A 5,547-nucleotide genomic window follows, 5' to 3' on the forward strand; every position below is an offset into this window, starting at 1 on the left:
GCAGTTATTCAAGGTTACGGCTCCTATGCATTTATAAATGTTAGGTTGATATAATAGGTATATTTTGTATATCTTTTACCTATTAATTTAGTAATGGTTTGATATAAAACAGTTGGATTTGATGTATTTTGTGTGAATTTTATAGAAGTTATTTTTTCGGAGAAAACTGGATTTTTTTAGAAGAATTACAAGGAAAGCACGAAAGAATAACGAAGTGGACTGATGCTATGTGAGAGTGGTGTTGGAATTTGGGCTTTATCAAATTAAGTCCAATTTGGGCTTCATAAAAACTGGCGTTGGACTATTCCAAGGAGGGGAAGGTTTTTAATCCCCCTATCAAGAAGGTTGCAGCAGAAATAAAATAGGAGGGGGATTTTAAAGGAAAGACAAAAGGCACATTAAAAGTGGGGAAGAATCCTGCAGCCGCAGGAGGGGAGAAGGTGGCAGTTTTGGGGTTTATCGCATACGGTTCCAGAATTGGGGTTTTGGGTTTCTTTATGTCATCGAATTCATCCATGTTTGTCATTAGTTTAATCATGAACTAAGTCCTTTTGCTAGGATTAGGGTGTACTCTTATCATGAACATCTAATTCTTATTATTTCATATTGATCTCGGTTGTTTTCCATGTTGAGTAAATGTTATTGTGCTTTATCGTTATCAAATAACTGGCCATTATTTGTGTGAAGAACTAAATTGGGACTGACAGGTTGAGTTTAGTAGATTGCTTCTCATAACGATTACCATGAATTACATAATTGAGTAGACATACTGGTTATGATTTGTGTAGTATTGTGAAATTATCCATTTAGCATAAAGGGCTTCGATTATCTACTTTTGTGGCTAGACATAGCATGGGTAGATAGTTAGAAACACAATTAGTATATTCTGAAAGGAAATATTGACGAATCAAGGGATAATTGCTAGCAACATGGGAATAATTTGAGTTTAATATGAATAACGGGATTAGATGGGATTGAGAATGAGGAACCTGATGTCCTAGTGCTTCAATATATTAATTTTTCATAATTCATTCACTTTTACTTCGTGTTTGTTCAATTGATACTTTCAATTTCGTTTGGGTTTTTGCATATTTGAATTTGTCATCGTTATCCATCTTTTATTTAAGTTTAGTTTGAAGTCAATCTCAATAGTAAATTTAGGTTAATCCGATCCTTGTTTGAACGACACTCTACTTATCACTATATTACTTGGACGATATTGTACACTTGCAATTATCAACAACAAGTTTTTGGCGCCGCTGCCTCGGATCGAATTTAATTCTATTTTACTTTTGTGATTTTGCTTAGTTTATTTAAATTTTATTTTCGTTTTTTTTATTTTGATTATTATTTTTTTCTCGGAGTATTCTCACCTTGTCTCATTGTTTCTTGAAGGTGAATGCTTGGTACTCGTTCGTCGGATTGTGTACTACTTGAGTTTGAACCAGAAATTGAGAAAATACTCCGTGAAATCCGAAGAGAACAAAGAGAAGTCAGTGAGAAAGAAAAGCAGCAAGAGAGCAAGATGGCGTTAGTTCAAAATGAAACGATGGGAGATCTTGATATGCCAACCATTCCGGAATCACCGTCGAGCATAGCTCTTCCTGCAGCTGCAAGGAATTATGAATTGAAGACTATCCACTTTAATATGATGCCTTCTTTTCATGGCATGAGCACTGAAGATCCATTGGCACATATTAGAGATATCTTCAATATGGTGTCCAACATGGCAATGGTAGAAGGAGTCACCGAGGAACATCTCAGGATGAAGGTCTTTCCATACACTATGAAAGACAAAGCGAAGACTTGGTTGAATTCTTTGAGGCCTAGAACCTTGACGAGTTGGAACGATATTCAGAATAAATTTTTGGAGAAATTCTTTTCGACCCAGAAGACCGATACCCTTAGAGATAATATCATGCAGTTCACTCAACAGGCAGATGAGACGTTTTCTGAGGCATGGGAGAGATTTAATAATTTGTTGATTCAGTGTCCGCACCATGGTTTGCCTACTCTAGTTCTCATGCGGATATTTTATAAAGGATTAACAGTTTCAAGCAAAGCTGCAGTGAACAACTATGCAGGGGGATCAATTAAGAACAAGACGCCAGCCAAATGTCAAGCACTTTTTGATACTCTAGCACTCGAAACACAACATTCTGAAGCAAGAGGAAGACGAGCAGGAGTTTTTGAGATTAATAATTCTACCGAATTTGCTTCAAAGGCACAAGTCGATGCGATTGCTAGTAAACTTGACACTTTGCTTTCTATGAATGGGAGAGCATCAGTTCAAGAGGTTTGTTCCATATGTGCAGTTCCTGGTCATGCCACAGTTGGTTGTCCGTATAGTGTTGATTTTCCAGAATTTGTTCAAGAGCAAGCAAACATGGTGAATGCTTACAGACATCCTGGTAACGATCCATACTCCAATACTTATAATCAAGGATGGAGAAACCATCCAAATCTCTCATGGGTCAATAATCAGAATGTACAAAAGCCACCATCTGGTTTCCAACCTCAAGAGAAGAAGAATAATTTGGAAGATGTCATTGCACAGCTTGCTGGTAACGTGAATACTCTTTCTGTCAATACAAATCAATTCATGAGCAAAACTAAGACAACTCTTCAGAACCAGGCTGCCTCAATAAAAAATTTGGAGATTCAAATGGGGCAGTTAGCTCATTCTTTGGCAGTTAGAGAAAAAGGTTCTTTTCCAAGCCAAACTGAAGTTAATCCGAGAAACCATGAGCAAGCTAAAGCAATAACTTTTCGAAGAGGGAAACAAGTGAAAACAACAGCTGATTTTGAGAAAAACAATGAGGAAGAAAAGGTAGAAACCATTTCACAAGAGGAGCAGCCACTGTCCGATGTTGTACAGCCACTAGCTATACTGGGAACCACTTCAAAAGCTTCACCACAATCAGTCATTGCAGCCACACCACTCCCTAAGCCTGTTGTCCAACTCGTGAAGCCATATGTGCCCCCTATTCCTTTTCCTCAACGGCTCAAGAAGAATATGTTAGATGAGAAGTATTTCAAATTCTTAGAGATGTTTAAGAAATTGGAGATTAATATTCCATTTGCCGATGCTTTGGAGCAGATGCCGAATTATGCTAAATTCATGAAGGATATCATCTCAAAGAAAAGAAAATTTGGCGATCATGAGAAGATTCAGTTGACAGAAGAATGCAGTGCAATCCTTCAAAGAAAGCTTCCGCTCAAGCAAAAAGATAGAGGGAGTTTCAAAATTCCATGCATTATTGGCACTAATTTATTTGAAAAAGCATTGTGTGATTTGGGGTCTAGTATTAATTTATTACCCTTATCTGTTGCTAAGAACATTGGAATAGGTGAAATTAAACCCACTACTGTTTCTTTGCAGATGGCGGATAGATCAATTGCATATCCAGAGGGAATTATCGAAGATGTGTTAGTGAAGGTTGACAAGCTGATTTTTCCAGCAGATTTCTTGGTGTTGGATATGGAAGAAGATTATGAGACTCAGTTGATTTTGGGTCGGCCATTTCTTATCACAGCTAGGACTTTAATTGATGTGGAACAAGGGGTTTTGACATTGAGAATTGGGGAAGAGAAAGCAACATTCAAAGTGTTCGAGGCTGGAAAATTTCCAAGAGAAACAGAAGATTGTTTTCGCATTGATTTAGTAGAGACCGCGATTTCTGAAAAATTCAGAGTTGAGAAGCCCAGTGATCCTATGGAAGCTGCACTAGTTCATGCTGCTACTTCAGAAGATGAAAATCAATTGTTAGCGGAATGTGCTCTTTATTTGGATGCTTTCAAATCAGTTACAAAGAGTGGACGATTGGAGTTCGAAGACCTTGGATCTGTACCTTCAAAATCGCTGCCAAGTATCATAGCCGCACCTACCTTAAATTTGAAGCCATTGCCATCACATTTAAAGTATGCTTTCTTGGGAGCTGCTGAGACTTTACCTGTTATAATTTCTGCATATTTGAGTGAAGTTGAAGAAGAAAAACTATTGAGAGTGTTAAGAAGGCATAGAATGGCAATTGGGTGGAGTATTGCTGACATCAAAGGAATTAGTCCGTCCATTTGTATGCATCGGATCTTGTTGGAAGACAATTACAAGCCCCCAGTTGAGCATCAACGCAGATTAAATCCAAATATGAAGAAGGTGGTACGAGCTGAGATTTTGAATTATTAGACGCTGGAATAATATATCCAATTTCAGACAGTAAATGGGTGAGTGCTTTGCATTTGGTACCGAAAAAGGGTGGAGTTACAGTGGTTAAGAATGACAAGAATGAGTTAATTCCAACGAGGACTACAACAAGATGGAGAGTATGCACTGACTATAGGAAATTGAACAATGAGACTCGAAAAGATCATTTTCCTTTTCCATTCATTGATTTGATGTTGGATAGACTTGTTGGATATGCTTACTATTGTTTTTTAGATGGGTACTCTGGTTATAATCAGATTCCGATTGCACCAGAAGACCAAGAAAAGACGACATTCACATGCCCTTTCGGTACTTTTGCGTATAGGCGTATGCCTTTTGGGTTATGTAACGCGCCTGCTACTTTTCAAAGGTGCATGATGAGTATTTTTTTTGACTTGGTAGAGCGTTGTATTGAGGTATTCATGGATGACTTCTCAGTTTTTGGCTCATTGTTTGATTCTTGTCTGGATAATTTGTCCTCGGTGTTGCAAAGATGTGAAGAAACCAATTTAGTTCTAAATTGGGAAAAATGTCACTTTATGGTGCAAGAAGGGATTGTTTTGGGTCATAAAGTTTCGGTCAACGGCATTGAGGTAGACAAGGCGAAAATTGAGACAATTTCAAAGTTACCGCCACCCACTTCCATCAAAGGAGTTCGAAGTTTCCTAGGTCATACTGGTTTTTATCGACGTTTTATTAAGGATTTCTCTCAGATTACAAAACCGTTGTGTAACTTGCTCCTAAAAGAAGCGGAGTTTGTATTCGATTCATCATGTTTTGAGGCATTCAATGTGTTGAAAATGAAGCTCACGACAGCTCATGTGATAGTTGCACCGGATTGGGAATTACCTTTTGAGATTATGTGTGATGCAAGTGACTATGCTATTGGAGCGGTTTTGGGTCAGTGGAGAGATAAGCTACTGCATGTGATTTATTATGCTAGTCGAACTCTCAATGACGCACAATTGAATTATGCCACTACCGAGAAAGAGCTTCTAGCCGTTGTCTTTGCTTTAGACAAATTCCGTTCTTATCTCATTAGTTCAAAGGTAATTGTCTACACCGATCACTCAGCTTTGAAGTATTTATTATCCAAGAAAGATGCAAAGCCTCGGTTGATTCGATGGGTGTTGTTACTACAAGAGTTTGATTTAGAGATACGGGATAAGAAGGGGTCTGAAAATGTGGTGGCGGATCATCTTTCTCGAATTATGCATCATGAAGGTGATAATGACTTAGTTCCTATCTCTGAAACATTCCCTGACGAGCAGCTCTTTACCATCAAATCTTCAGTCACTCCTTGGTATGCAGATTATGTCAATTATTTAGTTAGTGATATCATG

At 37.9% G+C, this 5,547-nt stretch overlaps 1 pseudogene; it reads right to left on the reverse strand.

The window, feature by feature from the left end:
• Positions 1-1,900: 1,900 nt before the first annotated feature.
• On the reverse strand, positions 1,901-2,007 carry LOC126584017 (small nucleolar RNA R71; annotated as a pseudogene).
• Positions 2,008-5,547: the final 3,540 nt, after the last annotated feature.

The sequence above is a fragment of the Malus sylvestris genome, chromosome 9 (genome assembly GCF_916048215.2).
Source record: "Malus sylvestris chromosome 9, drMalSylv7.2, whole genome shotgun sequence".
NCBI lineage: Eukaryota > Viridiplantae > Streptophyta > Magnoliopsida > Rosales > Rosaceae > Malus > Malus sylvestris.